Below are 26332 nucleotides of genomic sequence, written 5' to 3' on the forward strand. Positions count from 1 at the left end.
GTTTATTAAATTGTTGAGTAATCCAACCCATAATGGTTCTTCCATTCAGTGTACCTCAGTACTCACACTTTCACCAGTTTTCCTGTCTCTATTATGTCAGAAAGCATTTCTCACAACTTCCATTTTTCTTGTCTCATTAACACTCAAGTACATATTTACATTTGTAGATCTTTTTACTGTTTACCTCAAAATATTCACCATTAACTCACACACTCATACATATTTTTTTTTTAGATGAAACCTCCCAATCACCAAGATCAACCATTTAGAATTTTGATGTTCTTCAGCTTCTACAGGCTTGTGAGCCCTAAGCCACTCAGAACACGAGCCAGCAGCAGCCTCAACCAACTTTGTTCCAGTACAAGTAAATTTTGCATTCACCCAAAAAACAAGATTTAAATATATTTTTCATTTTCATATTTTCCCCGTATATCTCTCAAAATCTCAGTTCTTCATTCCTCCCTCTCTGCTGGGTCCTGTCGTGAGCCATGCTGCTTCATACACCCACTGCATGGTTCTGCTCCGACCACCAGCAATCACTTGAAAGCACATTGCTCATGCACCCTTCATATGCCTGAGCAAGCTCAAAACTGCTGGGTTTGTAGAAGCTATACTTCCATGTATGAATAGAGGGCGACACACAGGCCCTAGGTGTATCCGTTGATTTTCTCAGCCACCCTCCCGGCTCCCCACTCACCTCAACACAGCATCTAAGACGCCCAACTCTGCCAGATGCTGACCACTCCAAAAGAACCCAGGAAATCGTGCCCAGGTAACGAAAAAAAAATTAACCCACAGGGCTACATAATAATGATAGTCTTTATGTGGTTCTTCCACATAGCAAGGCTGTCCTCTAACATGCTTATTTTAGAAAGAGAAGGACGCCCATCTTTCGACACAAATCAGGGAGATGGGCATCCTTCTTGCAAGGTCGTCCAATCGGCATAATCGCAAGCCATTTTTTTACACCCTCGACTGCTTTTCGTCGCGGGGGATGACCAAAGTTCACGGGGGTATGTTGGCTGGGTAGCGAAGGCGGGACTCGGGCGTAATTAGGAGATGGTCAGGGCGTCCCTGATGAGCACATGGCCGACTTACTTGGTCCTTTTTTTTCATGACCAAGCCTAAAAAGCTGCCCGAACTGACCACCGGAGAGAATCGGGAATGACCTTCCCTTACTCCCCCAGTGGTCACTAACCCCCCTCCCACCACATAAAACAAGTTTTAAATACTTTTTTGACAGCCTCTATGTCAGCCTCAAATGCCATACTCAGGTCCATCGCAGCAGCATACAGGTCCCTGGAGCAGTTGTAATGGGTGCAGTGTACTTCAGGCAGGCGGACTTGGGGGGGGGGGGGGGAGCTCAGCACCCAAGGTAAGGGAGCTATGCACCTAGGAGCAATTTGTGAAGTCCACTGCAGTGCCCCCTAGGAAGCAGTTGGGGACGCCCAAAATTGGCTTTTGATTATGCCGATTTGAGCAACCCTGAGAGAAGGACGCCCATCTCCCGATTTGTGTTGAAAGATGGGCACTCTTCTCTTTCAAAATAAGCCTGATAGTGATGTACTTCAAGAGTCTCAGGTCAAACACAAAACACATTTGTCATGAAATCTGGTAGGAGGTCAATATGAAAATTGCAGTCTCCAAGGATAATGAGATTAGTAAAACTGTCAGTAGCCATTGCTATAGTTTGTGAAAATGCTTCCCATATTGCACTAGAGTGAAATGGTAGAGGATAGATGACCAGCAAATGGAAAAGGAGAGGTATTTTAACACAAAGAAGCAGAAGTTCCAGAAAATAGGAAAGTATGAGTGGACATATATGGTGTTATTGTAAATAAACCCCCCACCACTCCCAAAATGCCTTGAAACAGAATAGGCAGAACAGCACTGAAAAGAGACATTGAGAGAGAATGATGCATGTATATAGACGTCCAGTGAGTAAAATATTTGAAATCTGACTTGTGAAAAATATTTGTGAAATCAGTCTACTTATGTGCTCATTTATTTTCTATTTCAACCTTGCATAGATTGTAAAAAAAAATCATAGTGTTCATAAATCTAATTAAAATGAAGTTGTATTTACAATTTAAAACCTCGAATTCAGCAGCAACTGTGTCAAAAGACTTACCTACGATTTTACTTTGTGACAGAAACCATTACATTTAAAAAATTCATTACAGCTAGGTTAGTTAGGCATATGATGGATGCAGCTTTAATCCTGTCATATATTATCACAGTGAAAATGTAAATGAAGAAAAATATTTTGTGCTTATCAGCATTTATGGGAAAATGTGTTACACAGTGATATATGGTGTTACGTTTCTATTCTTATGATGAGAATGAGTGAAATACAAAAAGACGAAGTGTTTATTAAAACATGCCTGCTTATGATAAAACATTGTTGTTGTACATGGCTTTAGACATATTTCCTGAGTGTGCCTTTCTAAAATAATGCTAATGTATTTACTCTGAAAAGAACCCTTTAATGTCTTTTGTTATGATGATTATAACTGCTTTTAAAAGACAAATCTGAATTATAATCATGCACATAACTATGGCAGGAATTTTAATCCATACAACAGCTACATCAGTAGTAGAGTAAGTCCCTGATTCCTGTGATTGTCCTACGAAGGAGCTTTCACCCTGGTCTGGAGAGGCTGCCTCCAAAGAATGAAGATTAATTTATTAGAAGCTTGTGCTCTAAAAAGGAGGAAAAGACTTCAGAAGCTCTGAATACCAAAGTATTTTACTTGTTAATTAAGCCAAACCCATTTTGGGTTGCTTTAATTCCTGAGCAATCTTCATCACTAGTCTAAAAAACCTCCGTTAATTTGAAAAAGAATTTTCTTTTGTACGTCTTTTTTTTCAGTCCTTATCATTACATCCCTATAAAATATTCTAATTATACAAATTATTCAAAAATATTAAAATATGTTGGTATTCTGAGCTTATATGCATGTGACATCTATTTTCTGTTGTTTGTTTGTTTGTTTTGCACTTTTCTATTTTATTTATTTATTACATTTGTACCCCGCGCTTTCCCATACAACGCAGGCTCAATGCGGCTTACATAGTAATTCGAAATACAAAGTCTTATAATAGAAATTTCAAAACGGTAGTGAACCATTATGAAGTTGAGCTTGAATAATGTATGATAAGTTGAGTTTGATAATGTATGATTAGGATAAAATAGGGTAGACAGGATAGGATCTGTCCTTGGACCTCTTCTTTTTTCAATCTACACCTCTTCCCTGGGCTCACTGATCTCATCTCATGGTTTCCACTATCATCTTTATGCTGATGACACCCAGTTGTATCTCTCCACACAGAACATCACTGTGGAGACCCAGACCAAGGTATCGGCTGCTTGTCTGACATTGCTGCATGGATGTCCAACCGCCACCTGAAACTGCACATGTCCAAGACCGAGCTTATAGTCTTTCCACACAAAGCCCACCTCTCCTCTTCCTCCTCTCTTGATCTCAGTTGATAACACCTTCATCCTCCCCGTCTCATCTGCCCGCAACCTTGGAGTCATCTTCGACTCTCCACTCTCATTCTCTGCGCATATCCAGCAGACAGCCAAGACCTGTCGCTTCTTCCTCTTTAACATCAGCAAAATTCGCCCTTCCTCTCTGAACACACCACCCGAACTCTCATCCACGCCTCATTACTCTCGCCTTGACTACTGCAACCTTCTCCTCACTGGCCTCCACTTTAGCCATCTATCCCACTTCAATCCATCCAGAACTCTGCTGCTCGTTCTTATATTCCGCCTGAACCGATACACTCATATTACCACCCCTCCTCAGGTTGCTTCACTGGCTTCCAATCAGATACCGCATTCAGTTCAAGCTTCTCCTTCTTACCTACAAATGAACTCAGTCTGCAGCCCCTCATTACCTCTCTCCACCCTCATCTCCCCTTACGTTCCCCGCCCGAACCTCCGCTCACAGGACAAATCCCTCCTCTCAACACCCTTCTCCACCACCGCCAACTCAGGCTCCGCCCATTCTGCTCGCCTCACCCTATGCGTGGAATCAACTTACTGTGCCCTAAGCCAAGCCCCCCTCCCTACCCATCTTCAAATCCTTGCTCAAAGCCCACCTCTTCAATGTTGCCTTCGGCACCTAACCCTTAGACTGCCCCAATTGACTGCCACTACTTGATTGTCTGTACATTTGGTCCATTAGATTGTAAGCTCTTCGAGCAGGGACTGGTCCTTCTATGTTATATTGTACAGCGCTGCGTAACCCTAGTAGCGCTTTAGAAATGTCAAATAGTATTAGTAGTAGTAGTAGTAGGATAGTATAAGTTGGGGGGAAAGCGGGTAAGGAAGGATATAATAAAGGGGAGATGGAGAAGAGAAGAATGGGATGCGTAGAGGGGGAATGGGGAGGAGGGGTAGTAAAACCAATGATGAGGTCGGTATCCTAAGTCAGAACAGAATTGGGAATGGAGGTTGGTAAGATTAGGTTTGGACATTAGAGTAGGCTTACTTAAAGAGGTGAGCTTCAACATTTTTCTAAAGGGCAAAGTAGTCGTTAATCGTATAGGTCTTGGTAGAGCATTCCCACAGCTGCTGCCCAAAAGGAGAAACTGGATGCTATTAGGTTAGGTATTGTAATTCTCTGCAATTGGGAAGGTGTAGGTACAGATACGTTTGTGGAAGAAATAGATCTATTTACATCAAGCAGAGTTAAAAGAAAAGAAGAGAGATCGATTATAACCAATTAAACTAGGAAATACTAAACTAAAAATCAGTTTCTGGAGGGACGTTATCAATGCATGTTTATGGTTAAGATGGGTTATTTACTCTTAACCCCAGTTTAGTAGTACTAGGAAGCCCATTTACTAAATTCAGAAAGTGGCTGCACAAAACCACAGTACTGGGGTTTTTTTTTTGCTAATTTGCACTTTACATTGCTAAGTCGGGTGCTAAGGTATAGCATGCAAGTGGGTGGGGTATGGGTGGAGAAAGGACACACACCCAAGATTGGTGTTAGCACACAGGAATACCACAAGCTAACTGCCAAATCTGAAGTTAACATAAGGCATTTAGCACCTCCTAATATGAGACACTTGGGGGTAAATTCTGTAAGTGGCAACTAAAATCGCACTGAAATTGTATGTGTTGAGCGCTATTCTATAAATGGTATGCATCCTTTATAGAAAAGCACTTAGGAGCATAAAGTACTCCCACTGTAGGCACAAGCAATTACGCCTAAATGATGGCATAGGCACAGTTTGGCCAATTCTCTGTTTACACGCCATCAGGGTGTGACCAGCTCAGGCGCTTGGATTCTATCACCCTTCTCAGATGCTACAAGGGGTGGCTAAGTTCAAAAGAAGGGTATGACTCCCCTCCTCCATGAGGAAAAAAACACTAGGGAAAAAGAATGCATGTCCTGGCTATCAGCCCTACTGCCTCTAGCCAGGAGTGAGAAACCCCGCCCCTCCCTTCCAAAGTTGAAATGGTCCAGCTTATTTTACAGCCTCCCAAATCAGTTCAGACGCAGTTCATTAAAAAGGTTAGCCTCTCCAACAAAAAGGGGAAAAAACTAAAACCCTTCTAGCCTGGGCATCATTAGCATTCAGCATTCCTAATGCATACTCCCCTCCCAGCTGTCAGGGTTTTCAATCAAAACGTGAGGCAAACAATTTAACAAACTGGATAGCACCCTGGATCTATTAAGGACTTAGCTCTACTTCCATGCCATCCTCAGCCACGTCCTGGGGTTGTGTCAGGGTTCCACTGGTCGCCAGTTTCAATCAAGTCCCATTGGTCAGGCCACCTCCTCATCTTTAAGCCATCTCCTTCTCGCTCCATGGGCTCTAGAACTTTCTTTTCTTGCCCAGAGTGCCTGCCCTCCAACTTCCTGTTCCCATGATGCCTTGGCCCTCCAACCCCTCCCTTGGCACTCTACTTCCCTTACCTGGACTGGCCTAGGCCTGGGTGGCCTCCCCAGCTCCACCTTCTGGTAAATACCTGCATTGGAAGAGACCCATCCCCTACTCACCCAGATGTAACATTTTAGAATGCCCCAAAATGCTCCTAGCCAGGCCCCCAAAAATATATGTGTGTGAGGATTTGCACATGGATCATTATAGAATATGATCTGCACATAAATCCTATTAAGGCCAATTAATGCCAATAATGGATTGTTAGCTGATTGGCTTGTTAATCAGTTGTATACACAAATTGGTTAAGTGTGCTGATTTGCACACACAATTTAGTCACTGTTTATGGAATGCATGGTAAGAGCCTCTGTGCTAACTGGGCACTGATGATCACATGCTAATTGCAATGCTAGCACATGACTGAATAGCCAACATGCTGGGAATGCCCCCCACACACACTGGTATGCTAATTCTGTTGTCAGTGCATGCTACATTAGAGCACTAAACTACATTAACAATAAATTTTAGCATCTTATCCTAAACAGACCCCTAGGTCTTATTGCATAAAAAAGAACCTGTGCTAAAATAGTATGTTAGTGGAAAATTAACCCACCTTAATGGTAACCCACATTGATAACTGTGCCCCTCAATGATCTATCTGCCCTCTCCTTAGTTAATAAAGCCCAGAAATCAAAGAGGCTCCAATCTCATACTCTGGATCAATGTTAAAAAAGGAAACACAAAAATAAGAAAATGGAAATATATTAGACATCCCTTTATAACCTTAGTCCCTACAATTTATTACATCATTCTACCCTGGATCCAAGGCAACCTCTGCTTATTCTTATTGACAAAGAAAAATCATAATAAGAGGGCATATTTCAAACCATGACATCTTACATTACATTTACATTGAAAATGGATCAGGAAAGTAGCGTCCATCGAGATAAGTTTCTTGAGATGCACCTGAGGTTATTTTTCCTGATCTGTCTCACAACAAAGGTCAGGGAAAATCTAAATCCTGGAACTCATAAATACAGATTAATGCTTTATAAAGTACAGCCTCAGAGTCCCTATCCTGAAGAAACACAAAGGAAATTAAGAGGGTAGATCTTTCCAAACTTTCTGAAGTCATCTTTCTATAGATGACTTTAGAATGCCAGATGCATTTAAACTATCCAGTGACAATTCTGCGTAATCTTCTATGGCTTCTACACCCTCAGATTGTCTATTACCGACCAATCAGGAACAGGAAGGCAGATTTTTAAAAAATCCTTGCAATAGGAGAGAAAGCTACTGTCGCGTGCTCGAGGACCTTGGCATACTGTCAGGCTTCTTCCCCGGGAGCACTGGGTTCAGTGAGTCCTTGGGCCACTACCGTGGAGCGGCAGTGGCAGGCAAGATCACCTTCAAGGTAGAGATGAGACAAGACTGGACCGGAACCCCGGACTGGAGTTCTACACAGGAATACACAAAACTGGAACGCACCGGATGGGTGCGCACTGGAGTGGAGCCCGCTGGACTGGAACACACTGGAGCGGAACCCATGGGACCGGAACCCGCTGGACTGGAACACACTGGACCTAGGCTTCACCTACGCTTAACCACCTTTCCCCGAGGGTTGAGCCCTCAAGTTCGGGCGGCCGGCAGGACTTACAGAAAAACTAGAACTGGAACTTGCAAGCCGGAACAGCAGGAATGAGGATCCAGGAGTGCCCCCAGGCACCTAGGCGAAGGCAGGGCAGACAGGCAGGGAATGTCCGGGTTCCGGCAGTCGGCAGGTTAAAGCAATGGTCAAGTCAAGGAACAAGACTAAGGCTGGAGCTTCAGTATCACGGAGTACTGGCAACAGACTGAACAAGGGCTGAAGCTCCAGAAGCAAAAGAAACACACACGGATAACCAGCAGGCTAAACACAATGACTAGTAAACTGTACCCAGGCTAATAGGAAAGCTATGCCCAAGCAAACCAGTCATACACAAGAAACATACTCTGAGCAAACTCAGGAGACTTAGTAAAGCTATACACCAGCTAACAACCAAAGCTGTGCCCAAGCTAACAAGTCATACACTGGAAACATACACAGAGCAAACTCAGGAGACTTAGTAAAGCTATACACCAGCTAACAACCAAAGCTGTGCCCAAGCTAACAAGTCATACACTGGAAACATACACAGAGCAAACTCAGGAGACTAGTAATGCTATACACCAGCTAACAAACAAAGCTGTGCCCAAGCTAGCTAGTCATACACTAGGAACAAACACAGAGAACTAGCAAAGCTACACACAGGCTAACAAGCAAAGCTGTGCCCAAGCTAGCTAGTCAAACATAGAAACTCACACAGAGCAAACAATGTAGCAGTGAACAGAGCACTCTACATACCAGGGCCCTTAGACGAAATGCAAAGGCAAGGGCTGTAGTCTCTAAGTGATTAATAAAGCCCTTCCACACCAGAGGCACAGCTGCAGCAATCACCTTGCATCCAAACAGAGGCTTGACACACAGAGAAGTCAGCCCAGCGGGAGCCATCTTGGATACTGGCATAGAGGAGTCGGCGGCAGCCATCTTGGAAGAGGCATAGCCCACACAGGTGAGGTTCAGTAGGGCAATCAGCACACAGAGCCAGAGAGAAACTAAGACAGAGACAGACACAGAGACAAGCAGAAGCCAGCACAGCCACTGACTCCCAGAAAGAGGGTAAGAATTAGGGTGGTCACGGCCACAGACGTGACAGCTACCTCTGTCAATCCAAAAACTTCTTTCATATACTGTATCTACAGAACAATGTGTAGCCATGGGTGGGCCTGCATGGGCAGAGGCTCACCTACTTTTGGCTTAGGTCCAAACCAGAAGCACTGCACTTTTGCTGCTGCAGCTGGTGGTAGGGATCTCCAAGCCTGCCAGCTTGAATAGCTCTTCCTCTGGTGGCCAGAACCCCTACCAAGCTCATCAGTCAGCAGCAATGTTCCTGGGATGCCACTGTGGCATGTTGCACATGCTCAGTTTTCATGCATGCATGAAATGTGACCATGTGCAGAGTGCCAGTGTAGGCAGTGGTCCAGAGACATTGCTGCCAATTGCTGAGCTTCGTAGGAGTTTTATCTGCCAGAGGATGAGGTCTTTAGCTGGCAGGGTTTAGGGGATCCCCACCAGCTAAGGTATTTTTATATTATGGGTTGGGAGGGTGGAGAGACAGGAAGGAGTGGACAGTGGGAAAAGGGCAGGGTTGGAGAGAAAAATTTGTGCTTGCCCTCTTTGGTCTGATACTGTGCTACTGCTACAGAATAAGTCAAAAGCAGAGAATGGAGCAAGAAAAAAATTAGAACCCTCAAATAGAGATTTAATTAAGTTTTAAATATCTTCAAGCCCAATATACCACTGTCTTATCCTGTACCAGAGAGTCCTAAGACTAGACCTTAGCATATATATCCACATTTAAAGTAGCTACAGATTAGATCAAGTGTTTCATAGAGGTCATTCAGTTCTACATATTATCCAGAGTTATTGTTGCAGGTTTTATTAATTTTTGTTTAATGTTTAAACTTGTAATAGTATCGCCCCCCCCCCCCCCCACACACACATCAGGAGGCATCAGATTTTCCACCATAAATCCTAGAAGCAGCAGTGTCCAATCTATTTCCCCCTTCCCATGCTGCTGCAGCTGTTACTGTCTCCCATATCTGCCGGGTAGCTGAAATTGCACCCCACAAGGAGAACTCAGGCCCAGCACTACAGACTGAGGTAAAGCAGAGCAAGCCACTTCCAGTCCTGGCAATGCTGGCAAAGGTGGCAACAGCAGTCTGGAACCATCGAAGGAAAGTGAATCCTCTGACTCAAGCTTTTTCAATGCCATTGGCAGCAAGTGAAACTGTGGTGTGATTAGGTCCAGAATAAACACCTGTCTCAGCTCCGGAGCTCCTGGGGTGGCAGAGAACTTCTCCCAATTAAATCCTTTGAGGTTACCCATAACAAAATCAGGAAAAGTAACCCAGCAAGGTAGGAGAACTACCATACCTACCTCTCATATTAACACCGTTTTGAGGCACCCTAAGTTCTACCTACAGTATTTTATAATGGAAAGTAAGTGCATACTTTCCCTTTGAAAATTACCTTATGGAAAATACATACACACATATTATTTATTGCAAGTAAAGTTCACAGTTTATTTTTTCCATTTCCATGCATATTTTATAAAGAATTCATATAAGTGCTAACTCCTTAGCAACATTGTCCTGCCTGCAAGAAAGACTGCACTTAGGTCAGGAAAATGTATGCTATGCGCTCTGCTATCGGAGTTTTCTATACCGCTCTTATTCCCAAAGGATTCAAAGTGGTTTACATTTTTAACAGGAACTCCAATAATAAGGAGAGGATGACAAGTAACATAATAGCATAAAATTTAAAAACAAAAACAAAACAGATTTAAAATCCAAACATTATTGTTCAAACAGATATGTTTTTAACAATTTCCTAAAGGAAAGATGGGAAGATGCAGACCTCAATTCCAAGGGAAGCTTATTCCATAATCTAACCCTAACAAATGGAATAAAAAGCCATCTGGGATAGATTTCAACCAAAAGAAATTTTAAAGAAGGAAAACCCAACTTCAAAGTACTAAAAAAGCCCAGAGAGTCCTCTCTGCAAATGGAAAAGTCAACAACTCAGTTAAACCCTCAGAATTCGAACCAAAGATTGTCTTAAAAATCGTGCTAAAATCAATGTTTACTTATCACTAGCCAATGAAAATCTGAGTAGATAAGAGACATGCTATCAAGCAACCAATCCCACTAATCAATCTATTAGTTGTATTTTGCATCAACTGTAGGTGTTTTAAGTGCTTTATTGAAACAGAAGAATAAAGTGAACTACAGTAATCTAATTGTGGCAGCGAAACAACTTTCATTAATGACAATCTTATTGCCCAAAGCTTTTTTAAAAAAAACCTTCTACTAAGAGCATTAATCTGTTTCTCAAAAGTCTAAGTCGAATCCAGATTTACATCCAACACTCTAGAATGGTCCTCAATATCTAGCACCTCCCCTGAAAATAATGTAATAATTGTATTTTGCAGTTTATTTCTCCTAACTAAAGTGCCTTCGTCTTCTGTTAATTTAATATTTAGAGATGACTCATAGCCCAATTATTTATCAAAGATATATAATATTTGATAGAATCTAAGGTACTATCTCAACAAGATAAAGCAGTGTCCAGAAGAAATATATCATCTAAGTAAGATTGTACAAAATACTCATGACCAGTGGCGTAGCTACGTGGGGCCTGAGGGGGCCGGGGCCCCCGCAGATTCACCCCAGGACCCCCCTCCCGGCGAACCCGCCCCCGCCGCCGCCTACCTTTACTTTTGCTGGCGGGGGATCCCACTCCCCGCCAGCCGACGTCTTCTCAGTCCTTCCTGCACTTCAATTTGTTGCTGACGTCCTGCACGTAATTATACGTGCAGGACGTCAGACTCAGAGAACAGTTCTGTTCTCTGAGTCTGACGTCAGGACGTCAGCAAACAAATTGAAGAGCGGGAAGCGACTAAGAAGAAGACGTCGGCTGGCGGGGAGTGGGATCCCCCGCCAGCAAAAGTAAAGGTAGGCTGCAGCGGCGGCGGGTTCGCGGCGGGAGGGGGGGCGGCAATGTCGGCGGTGGGGGGAGGGCGGCACCGGGGGGAGGGCTAAAATGTGCCCCCTCCCCCCGGGCTCGGACCCCTCTCCCACGGAAGGCTGGCTATGCCCCTGCTCATGACCCAGAAAATAATCGACCAAAGAACTCAAATATACATTAAACAGAAAAAGAGGAGTGTGGTAGCCGTGTTAGTCCACTCTTAAGGTTATCAATAGAAATCAAACAAAATAAAACATGGAAAAGAAATAAGATGATACCTTTTTTATTGGACATAACCTAATACATTTCTTGATTAGCTTTCGAAGGTTGCCCTTCTTCGTCAGATTGGAAATAAGCAAATGTGCTAGCTACAGTGTATATAAGTGAAACATTCAAGCATTACTATGACAGTCTGACAGGGTGGGAGGATGGGGGTGGGTAGGAGGTATGCATGGGGACATCAAAGCATATCATTGATATTCTAACAGGATAAGTGTGGATAGGTGAGGGGATCCTCATTCTTCTTGATCTTTCCGCTGCTTTTGACACTGTCGATCACAGCATACTTCTCGATACCCTGTCCTCACTTGGATTCCAGGGCTCTGTCCTTTCCTGGTTCTCTTCCTACCTCTCCCTCCGCACCTTTAGTGTTCACTCTGGTGGATCCTCTTCTACTTCTATCCCTCTGCCTGTCGGCGTACCTCAGGGTTCTGTTCTTTGTCCCCTCCTCTTTTCTATCTTCACTTCTTCCTTTGGTTCATTAATCTCATCCCATGGCTTTTCCTACCATCTCTATGCTGATGACTCCCAAATCTACCTTTCTACACCTGATATCTCACCTTGCATCCAAACCAAAGTTTCAGCGTGCTTGTCTGACATTGCTGTCTGGATGTCTCAACGCCACCTGAAATTAAATATGACCAAAACCGAGCTTCTCATTTTCCCCCCCAAACCCACCTCCCCGCTCCCCCCGTTTTCTATTTCTGTTGATGGCTCTCTCATTCTCCCTGTCTCCTCAGCTCGAAACCTTGGGGTCATCTATGACTCTTCTCTCTCCTTCTCTGCTCATATCCAGCAGATTGCCAAGACCTGTCGTTTCTTTCTTTACAACATCCGTAAAATCCACCCCTTTCTTTCCGAGCACTCTACCAAAACCCTCATCCACACCCTTGTCACCTCTCGTTTAGACTACTGCAATCTGCTTCTTGCTGGCCTCCCACTTAGTCACCTCTCCCCCCCTCTAGTCGGTTCAAAACTCTGCTGCCCGTCTCGTCTTCCGCCAGGGTCGCTTTACTCATACTACCCCTCTCCTCAAGACCCTTCACTGGCTCCCTATCCATTTTCGCATCCTGTTCAAACTTCTTCTACTTACCTATAAATGTACTCACTCTGCTGCTCCCCAGTATCTCTCCACACTCGTCCTTCCCTACACCCCTTCCCGTGCACTCCGCTCCGTGGATAAATCCTTTTTATCTGTTCCCTTCTCCACTACTGCCAACTCCAGACTTCGCGCCTTCTGTCTCGCTGCACCCTACGCCTGGAATAAACTTCCTGAGCCCCTACGTCTTGCCCCATCCTTGGCCACCTTTAAATCTAGACTGAAAGCCCACCTCTTTAACATTGCTTTTGACTCGTAACCACTTGTAACCACTCGTCTCCACCTACCCTCCTCTCTTCCTTCCCGTTCACATTGATTTGATTACTTTATTTATTTCTCTATTAGATTGTAAGCTCTTTGAGCAGGGACTGTCTTTCTTCTATGTTTGTGCAGCGCTGCGTACGCCTTGTAACGCTATAGAAATGCTAAATAGTAGTAGTAGTAGTAGTAGTAGTAGTAGGGAAGGTGATCAACAGAGAAATACAGCTTTATGGTTTATAATGGGCTAGGAACCCCAGATCTGGTAACACTGTAGCATCTTTTAGTCAATCTAGACCTAAGTTTGAAAAGTGGCTCTTCAGGAGCCCACATAGCAGCAATGGATCAGGGGTTAACCCAGTCCATTCAACTCACATACCCCCCTGTTTACTAAGCTGCATTAGCGGCTGCCATGCGCTAATGCCGATACAGTCTATTCACTTTAAATTGGCTGTGTCAGCATTGTCATGCAGCTTAGTAAACAGGGAAGTTAGCCAGTTAGGTTTACAGGATATCCACAATGAATATGTATGAGATAGATCTGCATACAAAGGAGGTAGTACATGCAAATGCATCTCATGCATATTCCTTGTGGGTATCCTGAAAACTTGGTTGACTAGCAGGCTCATTTTTGAAAGAGAAGGACGCCCATCTTTCGACACAAATCGGAAGATGGGCGTCCTTCTCCCAGGGTCGTCCAAATCGGTATAATCGAAAGTCGATTTTGGTCATCCCCAACTGCATTCCGTCACAGGGATGACCAAAGTTCAAGGGGGGTGTATCGGAGTCATAGCGAAGGCAGGACTTGGGTGTGCCTAACACATGGACGTCCTCGACCAATAATGGAAAAAAAGGCCATCCCTGACGAGTACTTGGATTACTTTACCTGGTCCTGTTTTTGTTATGACCAAGGCACAAAAAGGTGGCTTAAATGACCTGATGACCACCAGAGAGAATCGGGGATAACCTCCCCTTACTCTCCCAGTGGTCACTAACCCCCTCCTATGCTCAAAAAATATCTTTTTTTTGTATTCTACTGTACCATTTTTTTATATTATCTTTATTCAGGTCTTCCATAAAACAAACACAGGTAACATAGGTAACATAGCCCCATACAGAGCAAAAACCCCACCAACAATATCAACAGCCACAAAAACCATTGAGCTTGCTCCATGATACTAGGGCCCACCAGTTCAATGATATTGTTATAACTAACAAACCATAATAGCTGATCATATCCCCCAACAATCTGTGAAAACCCTCACACAATTTTTCCCTTTTTAATGTCTAGTTTAACCCATCCCCCCTCCCTCCCTCCCCTTCCCCCCCCCCGTCCCTCTCCCCCCCCCCCCCCCCCTTGCCCATCCTTTCCCCCCCTCCTTTTCAGACCGGTGAAAGAACCTCACTCCTCTTCCTTCCCCCGAGGCCCACCCGACCCCCTCGACTAAGAGTCCCCCTCCTTTAAGGCACATCTCCATCTCACCTGACCCCTACTCTCTATACCCCAAGCTCACCCATTTAAGATCAAACTCCTCTCCCTATGCGGCAATATCTCCCAATATGGTTCCCATATGCTCTGGAAAGTTTTCTGTTTCTTCTCCTCCGAATTACCCACTACTCAGCGCTCAAAAAGCGCCATCTCAAAGAGCATTGCTTTCCAAATCCGAAATTGCGGAATTTTATGCATGCACCAATGTATTAGAATCATTTTTTTTGCTAATAGTAGCACTTTTGCCAAAAACAAATGTTGCAGCCCAGACTCCCCCTATAACTGAACCCCCTCAGCAAACAGAAAACCCTCTTGTGTATATCCTCTACTCTGGCCAATACAATGGGCCAACCCCCCCCCCCCCCCACCTTACCCCAAAACACCTGTGTCCTATCACAAGCCCAAAACATATGCCCTAGGGTAGCATTGTCTACCCCACATTTCGGGCATCTCCCCTTCTGTGCAAACCCTACCCTGTACACTCTCCAAGGGGCTATCTTTAAAAATCTTTTGTGCCAGTCTCTATGCCAGCCTCAAATGCCATACTCAGGTCCATCACAGCAGTATGCAGGTCCCTGGAGCAGTTTTAGTAGGTGCAGTGCACTTCAGGCAGGCGGACCCAGGCCCACCCCCCCTACCTGTTACGTTTGTGGAGGAAACAGCAAGCCCTCCAAAACTCACCAGAAACCCACTGTACCCACATCTAGGTGCCCCTCTTCACCCATAAGGGCTATGGTAGTGGTGTACAGTTGTGGGTAGTGGGTGTTAGGGGGGCTTGGGGGGCTTGGGGGGCTCAGCACACAAGGTAAGGGAGCTATGTTCCTGGAAGCATTTATGAAGTCCACTGCAGTACCCCCTAGGTTGCCCGGTTGGTGTCCTGGCATGTCAGGGGGACCAGTGCACTAGAAATGCTGGCTCCTCCCATGACTAAAGGGCTTGCATTTGATCATTTCTGAGATGGGCGTCCTTGGTTTCCATTACCGCCAAAAATCTGAAACGACGAAGTCTAGGGACAGCCATCTCTAAGGACAACCTAAATTTCAAGATTTGGGCATCCCCAACCGTATTATTGAAACGAAAGATGGATGTCCATCTTGTTTCGATAATACGGGTTTCCCCGCCCCTCATTTGGGATGTTTTGCAAGGACGTCCTCAACAAAACTTGGGTGTCCCTTTTGATTATGCCCCTCTAGGTGTGCCCCAAGGATGCAGTTGAGAACCCTTTGTGTAGAATGAAGTATTTGGTGCAGATTTCTCTCCATGGAGTTGAATACATTATCAGCTCTATCAAAATATATATGAGGCTCATTATTACTTTTGAATATATAAGGTTATTCTCCTAATATCAGCAGCATTAAGAGTCCAACAGAAGAAGCACACCAAAAGGGTTAAGAGGAGATATTGGCAATAACATCAACAACAACAAAAAACTTTCATTCAAAGACCCTCTGCTACATGTATTAGCTCAGCTTCATATTAACTCTGACTGTATGGCTCCAACATCTTTGTGACATCAGACACCCTCAACAAAGGACCACCTGGACTCATCTAAGGAGTGCATCAACCAGATAGGCAGCCACCACAGGAGGGAATAACTATATTCACCCACTTACTGGGTTACCATCTGTGTTTCTGCTGTCTTTGTAGTCCCAGAGTATTGAGCTGCAATCATCTGGCTCCACTCTCTTTGTGACATCAGAGGCCCTTGGTACTTCAAAGGGCAACCCAGAGATGGCATGTCACTGCTTTTACATTGTTGAAGGAGCGGGCCAAAGAGCACACTACACTTTTTGTCAGTTGTAAAATAAAGTTGACGTGTTCATGTTCATTTTTCTTCACATTTCCATGCTAAGTCCTGCTTCTAATTTGCGTACTGTCTTGATATTTTTTATTTGTGTCCAGACACCTTGAATTTATTTACAATCTATTTTTATTATGAATTTTCTGCATTGCTTTTGGGATTTTTTTTTTTAATCATACGTTGACATTCAGTTCTTTTTAATGGTAGGGCTTAAAACTCATCAGTTCCTTATTACAGGACATGAAAAACATTCTTTCAGCAATTTGACTTAATGCAAAAGAAACTTTTAGGTCTTATTCTTTGAGAATTATTTTTCCTAATACTACATTCATTCAGAATGACTGTTCAACATATCTACTAGTTCTATCTACATTTCATTCTAATCTCCCTGAAAGGAATGCAGTTCTGCCTTCCAGGGGATTTGTAAGGAAAGTTATTTAACATTCAGGTATTATTTTCAGACTTGGGTGTGCTTTGGGGGGAGTGGGAGTTGTTTTTCTGGGGGGGGGGGGATGTGCTTCAGTGGGTGGGGGTGGGAATAGTTGATCAGGGGAGAATTATTGACGGAAGGATCAAGGGGTGAGTAGAATCAGAGACCACTGGCTCCTTTAAAATGGTGCTTGGGAGAATCGAGCTGCACAGTGGCTCATTGTTTTCAGGGAATCAAAATAATGCCAGCTTAGAACTGGCATCAATTTTCCTTGCATAATTCAGCCTGGAAAGTTAAACACTAGCGCCCCCCCCCCCCTCCAATATTCAAAACTATTTAACTTTAAGTGCCTAACCATGCCAGGTCCGGTTACTGGTGATTTGAATAAAGGACTCTTTGACTTCATCCCATTGGCTGATTATGTTTCGTGGCATCCTCTACTCTTGCTTTGGACTTGACCTGAACATTTCAATTCCCCTCTCCACAATCTGAAATGGGTCTTCTCATAACATATATACATTTTTTTTTAAATTTGGAAGACCAATCAAAAGAGAATCACATTAATCTAACTTTGATGTAATACAGGCATGAATAACTGCAGTCAAATCAGACGTACTAAGAAGTGGTTGAAGGTGCCGAAGCAGAATGAGATAGGCTAAACAAGACCTGCCCGTTCATTTAATATAAGAATGAATGGACAGCTCAGCTTTCAAAAGGATACCTATTTTGATGTTATGTGCTTGTTTTTAATTATTGTAATTTTAGGTTTGGATTTGATAATTCATTATATTTCATTAGTCATGTAATGGTGATTTTTAGCAATTTAAGCACCTTTTTTTAAATTATGTACATCTGTTAAATATGGACATTACACAGAGTTCTTTGTTAAGTGATTCATAAAATTAAAATTTAAGGAGGAAGATGCTAGCAGCAACATATTGTAAGGAAAATTCCTTTTTAGAGTTAAAAAAAAAAAAACATGCAATGGCCTAGCTAGATACAATCATGATTAAGTCTATCATGGAAGATCGTCATGCGTGAAAACATTAAAAAGCACCATTTCCCACCTCTGCAATCTATTTTCTCCATCACTGATTGACAGCTGTCCTGCCCATTAAAGAACAACCTAATCATCTCATCTGGCAGAGCTGACCTTTCCTTTACATGGCCCATTCATTATTCAACCCCTCCAATGCTTTCATGGTCTGACAGCTCACAAAAGCATTCAACAAATCAACACAGGACAGAAAGGGTAGGGAATATGGAAAATGGACTATCATCTGCCTCTCAGAAAAGGTCCAGCATGCATCACCTATACCGCTGGGTTCTGCACAAAATTTCCCCAGCAGTCATAACTTCATATTAGGGGGGAGGAGTTTGTGGCACAGCTGTCAGGATGCTAGCCATAACTCCATGCCTGTGTCATCATTTCCATGCTGCTCTTTAGACATAATTCTGTTTTTGAATGCAAAAGAAATGGTATATTCGGTGTGTATGTTTCGGATGTGCCAACAACCCATTTTGTTCTTTAATACATTTTATCAGAGAAAGTTGAGAGATGAGTGATTGATTGATTAAACAAGGCAGGGCATATCTATAGGCCCTAGAACAGTCATTCCCAACCCAGTTCTTGGGGCACACCTAGTCCCATTGGGTTTTCAGGATATCCACAATGAATATTTATAAGTTAGATTTGCATATAATTCAGGAGTGCATGCAAATCTATCTCATGCATATTCATTGTAGATATCCTGACAACCCGATGGGACTAGGTGTGCCCTGAGGACTGGGATGGCAAGGACTGCCCTAGAATATACAGTAGATTAAGCTAGAAAAGGGTCATCTGTCCACTGCAGTCTGCCCAGTTATTCCTGTTCACTTCGGTGTCCTTTTACAAAGATGTGCCAAAAAGTGACCTGTGATTTTCCTGCACACTCAGGCCAGCACTTAACGTATCTGCCAAAAAGCCAAATTTCTATTTATGGTAATAATGGCCAGATACTAAGTCCAAAATTAGCACCTGGCCATTTGCTGGATGAGCTATTACCACCTGCTATTTACTTGGTGGTAAGGGCTCACACGCCAACCCCATGGTAATCAGGCAGTATGCAGCAATGTGGACTCACTGCCAATTACTGCCGGGAATGCCCCCCCCCCCCCCCCCCGGTAGAAAATAGAAAATGATTTTCTACTATGGAAACTGCGCACGGCAACTTCAGAACTATCAACGAGTTCCCTCACTACCCTGGCTGTAGGGCCGATTTGGTGCACACTACCCGCATGGTACCCTTACCAAGCCTTTGTAAAAGGACCTGTTTGGTAAGAGTATAACCCAGCTGCCAACCATAGAACCTGGCCACGTCAAATATCACTCCTTATCCAGGATAGTTTTTGTCATCTTCCTTGACTTTACTCTACCACCTTGGACAGATGAGTTTAAAAGATTATATCCAGCACCTGTTCCTTTCCAAGTCTAAGCACAAAGGCCAAAATTCTATATATGGCACTGAAAAATCAGTGCTAACAAAATTTCACACTAAGTGCCATTCTATAAACGACTCTCAGAGTTGGGCATTATTTATAGAATAGCATTTGTTACCTGGATCTGTGCCCAATTTTGAGTGCAAGGATTTACACCAAGTAAAGTCTAGTGCAAATTCTCATGCCAAAAATATGCAGGGATCTCCCTTATTCTATAAAACTACATATACATTCTAAGAATACCCACAATCCTCCCATGCCCCTCCCATGGCTGCACCTCATTTTCAGATCCATGCACAAATTTCAATTAATGCTAATTAGCACCGATAATTGATTAATAGCACACAATTATCGGCACTAATTGGTTCATTAAACAATTAAATTGTATACAAAAATTGGCTATACGCCCAAATTTGTGCACACAATTTTGAGTGCCATATATAGAATTAGACCAAAAGCTTGGAGATCATTTTCAAAGCCATTTAAATAGGTAAATTGCAATTTAGAAGTAGAAATTACTGTCTGAAAATGACCCACTTCAGGTCAATACAATTAAAAGTAAGTGCATTTTTCAACAACATATGCACTCTTAGTTACATTCAGGGTTTACATTTCTAGGAGTCTGCATTGGACAGGATTGGAAAATAATATGCATAATTGTACTTGCAAGTCCATCTACTCTAAAAAAAAAAACTACCAGCAGAAAAATCAAGTATAAATGATTCAACAATAAAAGGAGATGCATGCTTATCGCCCATTTTACAAAGTTGCGCTAGCGACTGTCACGTGGCAGTGCCGACACAGCCAATTCACAAAAGTGGGGGTTATTTTATTTTTAATTATTCAATGTTCACAGGTACAAAGCACCCACTGACTTTGTTCTAAGGAGGACAGTTTGATGTGGTAAAAGTAGCTTGCATTGCTGGGTAGGAAAAGTACATAAACTGTTATTAACAAAGTAGACTTGGAAAAAGCGCTTGCTTATCCCTGGGTATAAATAAATTGGATTCTGGCTATTCTTTAGGATCCTGACAGGTACTTTTAACCTAGATTAATCAGTTACTCAATACAAAGAACAAAGGTGTTCCAAGGAAGAAGAAATAGCCAGGAGATTATTAAAACTGACTTTATTGAGAAAAGTTTAGGCTTTACCTTAATCAGGGGTCATCAGATTCTTCAATGTAAGACATGAAAAACACCTCTGCAGAATAAATCATCCTCTTAATAGCAGCCAAACCAATTTTCTCACTTATGGAATCTTCAACAACACACATAACTCACAAAGGGGCCCTTTCACAGAGCGGCAGTAAGCCCAATGCGGGCTTACCACTCAGTCTTCCAGGACTACCGCTAGCCCAATGCGGCCACCGGTGGTAGTCCTGCCCCAAGCATGCACCATTTCCAGGAGAAAAAGAAAAAAACCCAGAAATGACTTGCACAGTAGTAACCCAGTGGTAAATGGGCATCACTGTGTGCTACCCGATTACCACCGGGTTAGAGAAGGAACCCTTATTGCCACCTTAATGGGTGGCGGTAAGAACTCCCCGCCACATGGCCATGAAGTAAGTGTTCTCTTACCACATGGCCATGTGTGTCTGGGGTCTTTTTACCTGCTGTGGTTAAAAAGGCCCCTAGTGCATAGGAAAAACAGCCCCCACCACTAGCACAGGGCCCTTTCTCCCACAGCTTGGTAAAAGGACCCCTTAGATAGCACTTCCTGCCTGTTCAGCTTCTCAGCAAAATAGGAGGCAGTAGGAGTTCACACATTATTTTTTGCAAGTCTAGTGGGCTAATGGAAAACTTAGCACAGGACCAATAAAAAAAACAAAAAAAGAAATTTCTTTAATATACTACTGCATAAAATATGGGATTAATGTGCATGAATGTCCCATATTAAAATACATTAACCCTCAAATTCTATAAAGGGTGCCTTAAGTTATGCATGCTAGTTTGGCTGCATGGCCAAATTGTTGCACAACTTAATTCATTAACAAGCTAATCAGTGCTGATAATTGGTACTTAACTAATTAGCAGCACTAATTGGCTATATCTAGAATTTACGCACACAAATTTCAAGGCATATTCTACAATAGGGTGCACATAAATTTTAATGTGTACAGCCAAAGGGGGGTGGCTTGTGGGCATTTCAAAAAAAACTACACGCACTATTATAGAATACACCTGATCTGCGCCTAACATAGGCACAGGTATTTAGGCCTGGTTTTAGGTGGCCTAAATGGGTGCACATACATTTTAGTTGCAAGAATGGCATGTGAGCATATTCTATAAACTAAACCTAACTTTCAGCGTAATTTATAGAATTGCACTAAGCGCATGGTTTTTTTACACTGATTTTTAAGGCGCCATTTATAGAATTTGGCCCTAAGCCCATATTTTAGTGCACTTGGTAAAAGGGCCCCTTTGGGAGTTAACAGTTCATGTCTTTGGGTTTTGAATTCACCATTTGCAGATATATTTGTTGGCAGATAGTTCAGAATGAATCCAGTGAAATCCAAATAATTTATCTACTTTCTGACGCTTTCAGTATGGGGCTCCATGTTTTAGTGTACTTTTATACTAATTTCATGCTATCATCACAGCTGAATGTAAATAACTACCCATATTAGCATGGCTATTGCCCAAACATCAAGGGGCCCTTTTGCTAAAGCTCAGCATGCAATAACAGAATTAGTATGTGCTAAATGCTAAGATGCCCATAAAACATGTAGTACTTACCACATGCTAATACCCAAAGGTTTAATAAAAAGGCCCTGACACAAAGTAAATCACATTTCGGAAAAGACAACTAGTCTGTTGGCATCTAATGTGCTCAACTTGTGTGACTAGATGTGTCCATGATGAGCCTCCAGATAGTGGAGCAGAACCACACAACTACGGGGCTGATAAATAGGTTGGCCATTTGTTAGTCATCTTTAATAACAAAACTGAATGAATCAGTCAATCTCTGATGTTGTCCCCTGTTGTAAGTAATAATAGGTAATGATAGTCAAAACAATTATGGAGAAGAGGTTTGAATTTGGTGACATGCAAGGGTATGAATATAGATATTGAATAGCATAGTGTTCTGTGATTCTATTGTGAATTCTTTATTTCTTCTTTGGTTGTGACAGCAGGAGAGGCCATTTTACATGACTTCTTTTCTTTCTAGAAAAGGTACGGCATGCAAGTAAAATATCAGCCCATGATGTCTGCCAACTCTTTTTGATCAAAATACAGTTCTGTGTTGTAATGTTGCAATCACATTTAAAATAAAAGGGTTTTTTTTTTAATTGCAATATGCAAAAAAAAAATTACAATTCAGTACAAGTTGTCCTATGATTACTGTTGTATTATCCTGAAAACATGAAACATTGATACTATATTAGGTCACTTTTATGAGGTTTTATGACTTAATTTATATGTATCCTTTGAAGATTCATGATTACTGTTAATATAGATGCTGCTTTTTTGGGTCAATTCATGAAAGATCGCTTAATGTTAGGCACAAAACTATCTCACGATAAGCATGAATTCTGGAATGGTAATTACACACATAATTGCCATGCCTATAATACTAGCGTAAGTTGGCATTTATGTGCCAACATTTAGACCATGTCAGTAGCAGATGTAAATGCAGACGTTTCACATATAAATGACATTCATCTATAAAGTTAACATATATGTGCTAGGCACACCTCAGCCCTGCACATACCCCTTCTACATACACGCACCCTTGCAACTATACACAATAGAAACTGCACACTAACATTAAAAAATAATGACTAAGTGCAGTTACTTGTGTAAGTGTAAATTAATGCCAGTTAGCACCAATCAACAGGTAATTCATGCCAACTATTGATTGTTAGTGCCAGTTACAGCCTAATCAGTGATGTCACTTATCTACTTAACTGTTTGCATTCTATAACACACACACACACACACAATCGGACACAAGGTTTGGACATTTGCATGCGAGCTTACAGAATGAGGGGGTTAATTTGTGCAGATCTGAAGGTTTATATGTTTAGCAGCAAACCCACAATCTGTTAATTTTCAGTGGCACTATCTGGATGGTGCAGCTGAAACAGGGGTATATACCACAGGGGCCTTGGGGGCTTAGAACCCCTAATTTATATTTGGGCCCCTGGCTGTTGGGGGACCCCATGCCCTGCCAGCAGACATTCTCCTCCACAAAGGGCCTCCCCCCACCACCACACATGCTTGCTTTTCATGAAACCGAGCATGCACAAGAGGCAGGACTCTCCCACGCATGCTCAGCTTTGTGGAAACCGCATGAATTAGGGGGAACGCCCAGCATGGAAGTGGCAGTCACCATAGATGGGAAGAGCACATTTGCTGGTGGGCTTGGGGGACCCTCATCAATCTAGGTATGCGGGGGTCACAGGGGGATAAAAAGCAGCGGCAAACTGAGGCAAATGTTTATGCCCTTCCCCCCAAAATTCAAGGTCTGGATACACATCTGTGCTGAAAATTCTTACCACCTCGGTGCAATCATATAATGTTGGGGTGGAGTAAGGGCATTCAGCCAGTGGCGTAGCAAGGGGGGCGGGAGGGGCAGTCCACTCCGGGTGTCAGCTAGGGGGGGTGCTCCCTGCCAGCTCCCCCCCTGGGTGCAGCACGATGACACCCCCCCCCCCCGACCCAGTGCCTACCTTCCTCAGCTCCCTCCAACCAGCTGTCCCGCCCTCCACTGATGCAACTTCCTATTTCCGCAAGGGCAGGACAGACAGCATGAGGGAAGGCCCGATGACGATCCTCGCTTCTTTTACTTGCAGGCGCGAGGCGCTGCGCCTCGCCTCTCCACGGCTTCTGAAATTTCTTTAAAGGTAGGGTGCTCAGCTGGTTGGAGGGAGCTGAGGAGGGTAGGCACTTGGTCGGGGGGGTGTCATCGTGCTGCCACCCGGGGGGGGGTGCAACGGCGAACCGCCCCGGGTGGCAGCCCTCCTTGCTATGCCACTGCATTCAGCTTAACTCAATAGATAACCAATAATATCAGACACTATCCAAACAGGTTATCCTAACATAAACTGCTTAGCTATAAAGATAGCAGAAAAATATCATCATTATCTGTGAAGCCAGCGGTGGTCAGTGGTATGTACATATATTCAGTGCCACTGCTTCTATCAATAGTGATGCTGAATATATCTAAAGTATTAATCACAGCGACTGGTATTGAAAAAAATGATGATTACGAGGTTTAAATGCACAACTTTCATGCTTCACAAAAAGGCATGGGGGGGGGGGGGAATAAACTTCCTGTAGTGGCAGGTACAAACCATAAACAAAGCCTTGGAGGAGGTAACCAGCAAGGAGCAGCAGGTGCAACCCTAGCCACCTTCCTTGCCAATTAGATGGGCTGTACTGGTCTTTATCTACTGTCAGATAATATGTTGTTATATTTCTTTACTTGAAGAACTGAAACAACAGGTGTTCAATGTGTACCAAGTATTTCAGTCACATGAGAAACTAAGAGGTTACAGTGAAAAGTGCTTCACGCTGTTCCCCAGATGCATGCTACAAGTTTAATTATCACCGTGCTGCCAGTGTCTGAAACAGGATTCAGGGCTTTGGTATTCCAGAGAAAATAGCTGCAAATTGCCTCAGATACAGAACTGTAAGAGCTATGCCCAACAAACACATCTTTACTTTCTGTTTTCATTATACTCAACTAGTGTTTTGAGAATTTTTGCTATCTTTGGCCAGTTGCCTGTGCCAATTAAAGTAATTCAGGTTTTACCTTTATATTTGCTTATTTTTTTTCTCCTTGGGCTTACATTTAGACTGAACATATTTCAGTGCATTAAAGACTAGCCGCTGGATTAAGCATAGGTCATTCAAAGTTGGGTAGATCTGCGTGTGAATTAATTAGCCAATCAGACGATAACAATCAATCATTGGTGTTAGTAAGCACTTAATTAACAGTAATTGGGGCTTATGTGCAGATAATATATAATATGCATGCCTAAATTTCATAGTGTGCAATCCTAAAGGGGGTGTGCACACGGGAGAATCAAGGTTAGGTCAAGGGTGTTCTGAGAAATGAAGCACAATGTATAAAATACCTGCATTTGTGTGCCTAACTGCCATCAGTTGGGCATTAACATTTATACCAACTTTCAGCAGGCAAAAATACTTATGGACAAAGTTAGATGCAAATCCCGGGATTCTACATATCGCACCGAGATTTCCGTGTGGAAACCAAAGCGTATTCTATAACAATGCACATAACTTAATTAGATAACAAGATAATCAGCACTGTTAATTGAATGTTAACAAGCAAATATCAGCACTAATTGGCATTAAATAGAATTTACACGCACTACTGTCTAAGCGTATTCCGTAAAGTGGTGCACATAAATTCTAAGTCACATAGTTGAAAAGTAGGCGTGGTTATTGACATGGAATGGGCAGGTCATGGGCATTTCTAAAATCTATGTGCATTGTTATAGAATACACCCACTCAGTGCCTAATTTAGGAGTTGGGATTTACACCAGGTTTAAATTGGTGCAATTGACCGCGACTTAATTTAGTCACATGGACCAGTGCTCAGCATATTCAATATAACATGGAAATTAAAACCTATAAAATTTAGGCATACGTTTGAGAATACACCTAGGTGAATTTTTTTAATCAGAATTTTCAGGTACCATATATAGACTCTAGCCCAGCTTAGCTAGTATTCAGTATAGGTTGTTCCATACAGAGTGCCCTTTGCAGAATACTATCTTAGTGCAGATCATCCTGGTGCCTTACTTTGAATGTCATTTATTAAATGTGCATCTAGAAGTCTTAGAGCCCTGTTTATTAAGTCGCGCTGTAGGTGAGCAAACATTTTGGCGTGCACTAAAAATGAGCACACGCTAATGATAGAGACACCCATAGAAATATAATGGGTGTCTCCATTATTAGCACACGCTAAAAGGTTAGCGTGCCTACAGCACAGCTTAGTTAACAGGGCCCT

The sequence above is a fragment of the Microcaecilia unicolor genome, chromosome 5, assembly GCF_901765095.1.
Source record: "Microcaecilia unicolor chromosome 5, aMicUni1.1, whole genome shotgun sequence".
In the NCBI taxonomy this organism is placed as follows: Eukaryota; Metazoa; Chordata; class Amphibia; order Gymnophiona; family Siphonopidae; genus Microcaecilia; species Microcaecilia unicolor.